Here is an 8,605-nt window from a genome sequence, read left to right on the forward strand (position 1 = left end):
ATGGATGGTTACTCGGTTTGTACATCACCAATATCCAGATTGGAGCAGATACCCTCTGTGTAGGTTCAGAAACATTGTCATCAAACCTATGCAATTGTCTGATTGGAAGAAGTTGTTCAAAGAAGTAACCCCTAGGAACTTTGGGACAAAATGATGCTTGTATGATAAACACCATGCAATAATGTACTGATGCGGAGAATATCCAAACATGATGTTGATGGGCCCTCGGGGATGCATCTCTTTTACCCCGACCCTTATACTTGGGAAATTGAAATGGGGAATGAATCATGTACCTCAGGAAAAGCTGCAAGGAATTACAATCTGGTATAAAGATGAAGAAACCACCAAGGAATTTCTCATTTCTATGAGGAATGCTCTGAGAAACATTCATTTCTGTGGGAAGAATGAACTTGGAGAACACCAAGCCTACTACACTGAAGAATATAAAAGGTGGATAAACGAAAGAATGAAATCTGTTATGCTATCACTATCGGGATACGCCTCATAGTCGACAAATACGGGTCAAGATGTCTTACTATACCAAGCCTTTCGAAGACAAAGAAATCTTTTTGCTTTCATTTTTATCATTTATTTTTCAACTTTTATTTTTCAAACATAAACATGTCTAGTAATCATTGCGCCCCGACATCCTTATAATACCCGACTGAAAACAAAAATCATGGCCGACCAGGAAGCTGCTATGGGAGGGAATCCCGAGGTGATTGAGCTAAAGGAACAAATAGCGGCGATGATGAGGATGATGGTAGTCATGCAGCTAGAGATGGCGTCTAGGAATTCTTCTACATCAGATAAGCGACCCCAATCTACACGCAATGCTAATGAAGGAGTGCATGACCAAGAGTCTGCCTCGAAGCACTAGAGAACGCCGCACGGGCACGCCTCGCCAAATAAGGAAGACACACAACACACGAGCCAATATGATCCTGATGATGATCCTAACTACCATCATCCCAAGAATGATAAAAGTCCCTTTGCACAAAATGCAGGCCACCAAGATGGTAAGAACATTCAACATGATGACAAAGGGAAAGGAAAGGGAGAAGAAATGTGGGATGTTATCAATGAAAGGCTCAAAGCTGTATAAGGGGCTATCTGTCCCGATCTAAAAAATGCCTTTGAAATGTGTTTAGTCCCGCACGTCATTCTTCCTCTAAAATTCAAGGTTCCAGAATTTGAGAAATATGATGGGACTACGTGCCCGAAGAGCCATCTTCACATGTACGCACGGAAAATGTCAGCATACCATAATGATGATAAGTTGTTTATTCATTGCTTTCAAGACAACCTTGTGGGGACTGCCACTTCGTGGTACATCCACCTTGAGAGCAAGAACATTAAGACTTTCTTGGATCTTTCTAATGCCTTCATAAGGCAGTATAAATTCAATGAGGACTTCATGCCTGATTGCAACAAGCTTCAAAACACGTCGAAATCGGCAAGTGTATCCTTGAGAGAATATGCACAAAGTTGGAGAGGGGTTGCCACACAAGTCTTGCCTCGTCTTGAGGAGGAAGAGCAAATCACCATCTTCATCAATACTCTCCCCAACCCTTTCTTCGACAAAATGATTGGGAATAATACGTGTGATTTCAATTCACTGAATAGAGTCGGAGACAGGATTGAGCAAAATATGAAAACTGGAAATATTGTTGCTGAACAAACCGGAGAGTCCAAAAGGCCCAACTATATGAAGAAAAAAGAAGTTGAAGCCCACTACGTAGCCGGAGAACCCCATAAGGCACCGAATAAGACAAACAATAATTCTCGTTCATATACATATCGCCCTCAACATAACCAAACACCATACCAGCCGACCCAACAAAACATATAAAAAACCCCATATCAGCCAATAGCCTACATTAACCAAAATCTCCCACCACCTCAACAAAACCCAACACTTCAATATAACCAACCACGACCAAACCACTATCAACCAAACAACCAAACCCAAAACCATAATCCACCCGCACAATTCCAAACCCAGGAAAGAAGAACGTTCGACCATATCCCCATGACCTATGCTGAACTTTTTGCCACCCTACAAACAGAACGCATCCTAGCACCCATTCCAGGAAGAGTCCCAAATACTATGACCGTATGGTACAACCCTAATGTCAATTGTGCCTACCATTCGGGAGTAATAAGGCATTCAATCGAGACTTGTAAAGCAGTGAAACACAGAGTGCAAGATCTTATTGATTATAGATGGCTGAACTTCAAAGACGATGTTCCCACTATCATGAACAACCCTTTGCCCAATCATGGGAACCATGGAGTGAATGTCTTAGAACAGGACGAGGCAAGCATTATTGTTGACAAAGTGGAAGATATAAAGATACCATTGAGAATCATATTTTTGGAGATGTGCAAACGAGGTTTGGCCGAATGTGGGCGAGACGACCAATATAAAGATGACGGTTGTATGCTGCATAGGACTACAGACCATGACCTAGAGGAATGTTATGAGTTCAGATTATTGATACATGAATTGTTGGACTCCCAGTTGTTGATGATTGGGAGGAGAAAGGAATGTTCTGACGTATGTGTCCTTGAGAAGGACGAGGAAATTCTGAGTCCTGTCATTATAAGGAAATTTGTACCAGTATTCAACATACCTGTCGGCACCCCATCATATGCTGCTCCACCTCGATGGGCGCCTCATTTGAGAAATATGGAACCTGAGACAGCAAGGCGACCATGTCCATTCCCGTATCAATCAGACAGAGTCGTTCCTTGGAAGTATCGGGAAGAAGTCGGAAGAATGCCCGTTCAAACAAATGAAGTTGTCAATCTAGCCTAAGTAGGAAATATGACAAGAAGCGGAAGAGTTTATAGCCCTATCGAGATAGCTAGTAAAGTTGTCAATGCTTCTAAGGGCAAATAGAAAGTTGATAAGCAAGTCGAGCTACTTGTGAAAATAGGATCGTGTACTTTCTAGATCCTTTTTCATGTCATGGATATCAACCCGTCGTTCACCTGTTTGTTAGGGAGGCCATGGATACATTCCACTAGTGCTATACCTTCCTCGTTGCATCAAAAAGTGAAGTTTATTATGGAAGGCAAGTTAATAACCATCATGGGTGAAGAAGACATTCTAGTGTCCCAACTCAGTGACACCCCATACATAGAAGATGGCACTGAAGCTTTGGAGTATTTTTTCCGGGCGTTGGAAATTGCAAGTGCTTCTTCTAATAGAGGAGGATATCCTAAACTCAATCCTCAACCCTCTAATGTCTCCATTAACATGGTCAGGGTCATGCTAAGGAAAGGATTCCATCCATGAAAAGGTTTAGGGAGATAAGGCCAGGGAATTGAAAATACCATAACCCTCCCTGTTAATAATGGTCGATATGGGCTGGGCTATAAACCCAGCAAAGCTAATGAGGCCCAACTGGCAGATGAAAAGAAGAAAAGTATGAATCGTCCGGGGTGTTATAGAAATGAGAGCAGAAGGATTCCCATTCCCCACATCAGTCAGAGTTTTGTGAGTACATGCTTCATAGAACAGAAATTGATTGCAATGATGAGTGAAGACTAGCCAGATGATGATTTCAGTCAGGTGTACCAGTGCCCTCCAAGCATGGTATTGGACAATTGGACCAGAGAGGATGTTGCTAGCTGTATTTATGGTCCAATGTAATTGTAAAATGTTTTTTGCATTTCTAAACTTGTTTTATCACCATTTGCCTAGCCCTGGGCATTTGGATCTCGTGTTAATAAGGGCATGTTTTTATCTTCATTAATGTGATTTCTAATAAAACAAAGCATCGCATTTCATTACATTTCTTGTACGATTTTATATTTTATTGCTCTTTCCGCCTAAACCAATCAATAAACCAACCTGATATAAACCACTAAACCATAATGCAGATCTGACATCGAATCTATATCTAATGACATCATTAATAATCACTTGCCAAATTTTGATCATCCGATAAATCAAGCAGAGGAAGATGATATTGACGAAGACTGGGAAGCGTCCCCTGAATTGTTGAGATTAGTTGAACAGGAGGGCTGAGAAACTCAGCCTCATAGGGAACCCGTCGAATACAACTAACAACATCATCTCCAGTCCAATTGTCAAATACCATGCCTGGAGGGCACTGGTACACCTGACTGAAATCATCATTTGGCTGGTCTACACTCATCATTGCAATCATTTCTGTTCTATGAAGCATGTACTCACAAAACTCTGACTGATGTGGGGAATGGGAATCCTTCTGCTCTCATTTCTATAACACCCCGGACGATTCATACTTTTCTTCTTTTCATCTGCCAGTTGGGCCTCATTAGCTTTGCTGGGTTTATAGCCCAGCCCATATCGACCATTATTAACAGGGAGGGTTATGGTATTTTCAATTCCCTGGCCTTATCTCCCTAAACCTTTTCATGGATGGAATCCTTTCCTTAGCATGACCCTGACCATGTTAATGGAGACATTAGAGGGTTGAGGATTGAGTTTAGGATATCCTCCTCTATTAGAAGAAGTACTTGCAATTTCCAACGCCCGGAAAGAAGACTCCAAAGCTTCAATATCAGCTTCTATGTATGGGGTGTCACTGAACTGGGACACTAGAATGTCTTCTTCACCCATGATGGTTATTAACTTGCCTTCTATAATAAACTTCACTTTTTGATGCAACGAGGAAGGTATAGCGCCGGTGGAATGTATCCATGGCCTCCCTAACAGACAGCTAAGCGACGGGTTGATATCCAGGACCTGAAAAAGGATCTAGAAAGTACACGGTCCTATTTTCATAGGTAGCTCGATTTCTCCCAGCACGTCCCGTCGGGCTCCATCGAAGGCTCGAACAACCGTTGAACTAGGTTCTATGAATGAATCATTCACTCGTAACTTGGACAATGTCCTCTTGGTTATCACATTGAGTGATGCACCATTGTCTATTAATACCCTTCATATCACAAAATCTTTGTACATGATGGAGATATGGAGAGGACGAGTGTGTCATGTTCCCTCATTTGGTATTTGTTGGCTGTTGAAGGAGATAAAGTTATCGACCATTATATTGTTGATGATACGATCTAATTTGCTAGTACTTATATCATGGTTGACATGGGCCTGGTTCAACACTTTTAGTAGGACCTTTCTGTTAGCTTTCGAGTTCATCAGTAAGGACAACAGTGATACCCTAGCCGGAGTGCGGCTCAATTGGTCAACTATTTGATATTCGCTTTGCCTGATGAATCGTAAGAACTCACAAGCCTCATCATCAGTGACTTCTCTTTCAACATCAATTGGAGGGATCTCAATCCGCGCTATTTCAGAACTGGTGTCGACTGGCTTATCAACTTTCTCTTTGCCCTTAGAAGCATTGACAACTTTACTGGCTATCTCGATAGGGCTATAAACTCTTCCGTTTCTTTTCGTATTTCCTACTTAGGCCAGATTAACAACTTCATTTGTTTGAACGGGCATTCTTCCGACTTCTTCCCGATACTTCCAAGGGACGACTCTGTCTGATTGATATGGGAATGAACATGATCGTCTTGCTGTCTCAGGTTCCATATTTCTCAAATGAGGCGCCATCGAGACGGAGCAGCATATGATGGGGTGCCGACAGGTATGTTGAACACAGGTACAAATTTCCTTAGAATGACAGGAGTCAGAATTTCCTCGTCCTTCTCAAGGACACATACGTCAGAACATTTCTTTCTCCTCCCAATCATCAACAACTAGGAGTCCAACAATTCTTGTATCATTAATCTGAACTCAGAACATTCCTCTAGGTCATGGTCTGTAGTCCCATGCATCATACAACCGTCATCTTTATATTGGTCGTCTCGCCCACATTTGGCCAGACCTCGTTTGCACATCTCCAAAAATATGATTCTCAATGGTGTCTTTATATCTTCCACATTGTCAACAATAATGCTTGCCTCGTCCCTTTCTAAGACATTCACTCCATGGTTCCCATGATTGGGCAAAGGGTTGTTCGTGATAGTGGGAACATCGTCTTTGAAGTTCAGCCATCTGGAATCAATAAGATCTTGCACTCTGTGTTTCAATGCTTTACAAGTCTTGATTAAATGCCCTATTACTCTTGAATGGTAGGCACAATTGACATTAGGGTTGTACCATACGGTCATAGTATTTGGGAGTCTTCCCGGAATGGGTGCTAGGATGCGTTCTGATTGTAGGTTGGCGAAAAGTTCGGCATAGGTCATGGGGATAGGGTCGAACATTTTTCTTTCCTAGGTTTGGAATTATGCGGGTGGATTATGGTTTTGGGTTTGGTTGTTTGGTTGATAGTTGGGTCTAGGCAGTCGGGGTTGATAGTGGTTTGGTTGTGGTTGGTTATATTGAAGTGTTGGGTTTTGTTAAGGTGGTGGGCGATTGTGGTTAATGTAGGGTATTGGCTGATATGGGGTTTGGTATGTGTTTTGTTGGGTCAGCTGGTATGGTGTCTGGTTATGTTGAGGGCGATATGTATATGAACGAGAATTGTTGTTTGTCTTATTCACTGCCTTTTGGGGTTCTCCGGCTACATAGTGGGCTTCAGCTTCTTTTTTCTTCATATAGTTGGGCCTTTTGGACTCTCTGGTTTATTCGGCAACAATCTTTCATGTTTTCATATTTTGCTCAATCATGTCTCCGACTCTAATCAGTGAATTGAAATCACACGTATTATCCTCAATCATTTTGTCGACTGGCTTATCAACTTTCTCTTTGCCCTTAGAAGCATTGACAACTTTACTGGCTATCTCGATAGGGCTATAAACTCTTCCGCTTCTTGTCATATTTCCTACTTCGGCCATATTGACAACTTCATTTGTTTGAACGGGCATTCTTCCGACTTCTTCCCGATACTTCCAAGGGAGGGCTCTGTCTGATTGATACGGGAATGAACATGGTCGTCTTGCTGTCTCAAGTTCTATATTTCTCAAATGAGGCGCCCATCGAGGCAGAGCAACATATGATGGGGTGTCGGCAGGTATGTTGAACACTGGTACAAATTTCCTTATAATGACAGGACTCGAATTTTCCTCGTCCTTCTCAAGGACACATATGTCAGAACATTCCTTTCCCTCCCAATCATCAACAATTGGGAGTCCAGCAATTCTTGTATTAATAATATGAACTCAGAACATTCCTCTAGGTCATGGTCTGTAGTCCCAAGCACCATACAACCGTCATCTTTATATTGGTCGTCTCGCCCACATTCGGCCAAACCTCGTTTGCACATCTCCAAAAATATGAAGATGGCTCTTCGGGCACGTAGTCCCATCATATTTCTCAAATTCTGGAACCTTGAATTTTGGAGGAAGAACGACGTCCGGGACTAAACACATTTCAAAGGCATTTTTTAGATCGGGACAGTTAGCCCCTTCTACAGCTTTGAACCTTTCATTGATAACATCCCACATTTCTTCTCCCTTTCCTTTCCCTTTGTCATCATGTTGAATGTTCTTACCAGCTTGGTGGCCTGCATTTTGTGCAAAGGGACTTTTATCATTCTTGGGATGATGGTAGTTAGGATCATCATCAGGATCATATTGGCTCGTGTGTTGTGTGTCTTCCTTATTTGGCGAGGCGTGCCCGTGCGGCGTTCTCTAGTGCTTCGAGGCAGACTCTTGGTCATGCACTCCTTCATTAGCATTGCGTGTAGATTGGGGTCGCTTATCTGATGTAGAAGAATTCCTAGACGCCATCTCTAGCTGCATGACTACCATCATCCTCATCATCGCCGCTATTTGTTCCTTTAGCTCAATCACCTCGGGATTCCCTCCCGTAGCAGCTTCCTGGTCGGCCATGATCTTTGTTTTCAGTCGAGTATTATAAGGATGTCGGGGCGCAATGATTACTGGACCTGTTTATGTTTGAAAAATAAAAGTTGAAAAATAAAATGATAAAAATGAAAGCAAAAAGATTTCTTTGTCTTCGAGAGGCTTGGTATAGTAAGACATCTTGACCCGTATTTGTCGACTATGAGGCGTATCCCGATAGTGATAGCATAACAGATTTCATTCTTTCGTTTATCCACCTTTTATATTCTTCAGTGTAGTAGGCTTGGTGTTCTCCAAGTTCATTCTTCCCACAGAAATGAATGTTTCTCAGAGCATTCCTCATAGAAATGAGAAATTCCTTGGTGGTTTCTTCATCTTTATACCAGATTGTAATTCCTTGCAGCTTTTCCTGAGGTACATGATTCATTCCCTATTTCAATTGCCCAAGTATAAGGGCCAGGGTAAAAGAGACGCATCCCCGAGGGCCCGTCAACATCATGTTTGGATATTCTGCGCATGAGTACATTATTGCATGGTGTTTATCATACAAACATCAATTTGCCCAAAGTTCCTAGGGGTTACTTCTTTGAACAGCTTCTTCCAATCAGACAATTGCATAGGTTTGATGGCAATGTTTCTGAACCTACACATAGGGTATCTGCTCCAATCTGGATATTGGTGATGTACAAACCGAGTAACCATCCATACATAGAGCAATTGCACACAACATCGGACTTTGTGGTAACCCTTCTCATGACACCTTCGGAACGACAAGCGAGTCTCTGTGATCATCGCTGGTACTGGATTAACTCTGAATCTCTTGACTCTAGCGAAGACA

This window comes from Lupinus angustifolius, chromosome LG01 (assembly GCF_001865875.1).
Source record: "Lupinus angustifolius cultivar Tanjil chromosome LG01, LupAngTanjil_v1.0, whole genome shotgun sequence".
NCBI classification, from domain to species: domain Eukaryota; kingdom Viridiplantae; phylum Streptophyta; class Magnoliopsida; order Fabales; family Fabaceae; genus Lupinus; species Lupinus angustifolius.